This window comes from Pteropus vampyrus, unplaced genomic scaffold (genome assembly GCF_000151845.1).
Source record: "Pteropus vampyrus isolate Shadow unplaced genomic scaffold, Pvam_2.0 Scaffold24, whole genome shotgun sequence".
In the NCBI taxonomy this organism is placed as follows: domain Eukaryota; kingdom Metazoa; phylum Chordata; class Mammalia; order Chiroptera; family Pteropodidae; genus Pteropus; species Pteropus vampyrus.
Window position 1 is genome coordinate 6,502,806 of NW_011888805.1, and position 901 is coordinate 6,503,706.

Below are 901 nucleotides of genomic sequence, written 5' to 3' on the forward strand. Positions count from 1 at the left end.
AATTCTCCCATGTTAATTGTAAACATCAATGGTTTTAATGAATGTATGTAGTCATACACTCCTCACCAAAGATCAATTTTAGAAAATATCCATCAGCCTCAAATTTCTTCATGCCTGTTGCAATCACTGCTCTTAGCCATCTCCCCAAACAATTGTAATATGTATGTGTGTGTGCGTGCACACATATTACATTGTCTCTTTTCTAAAAATTTTACATAGATGAAATTAAATACTGTGTAGTCTTTTGTGTCTTGCTTTTTATTAGTATTATGTTTTTTTGAGATTCATTCATGTGTTTGTGTGTACTGATAGTTCAAAATTACTTGTGAGTACACATATTCAACCTGTTTTGTCATTCACCATTTGAAATACGTTTTGTTTGTTAGTTTTAAACTATTATGTAAAATGTTGCTATAGCCATTCACATACAGAGCTTTCTATGGACATATGTGTTCATTTCTCTTGAATATACTCTTTAGGAAGGCATTGCCATATACTATAGTAAGTGTATATTTTGCCTGAAACACACAGACACATGAACACACTGCCAAACTGTTATTTTAGTTTTTGGACCATTTTTCATCCCCAATAACGTTTGAGGTCTAGTTTTCCATGTCTTCTTTGACACGCGGCAAAATTAGTCTTCTTTATTTTAACTATTTTGGTAGGCATTATGGTTTTAATTTCCATTTCTGTAATAACTAGTGCTTTTGAGCATCTTTTTATGTTCTTATGTGCCTTTTAAGCACATCTTTTGGTTATGTGTCAATTTAAATCATTTGCCAATTTATTTACTGGATTGCTTGCCTTATCATTGAGCTGTAGGATTCTTTTCATATTTTAAATATAAGTACTTTATATGATTTATAGTTTGAAAACATTTTCTCCCAGTTCGTGGCTT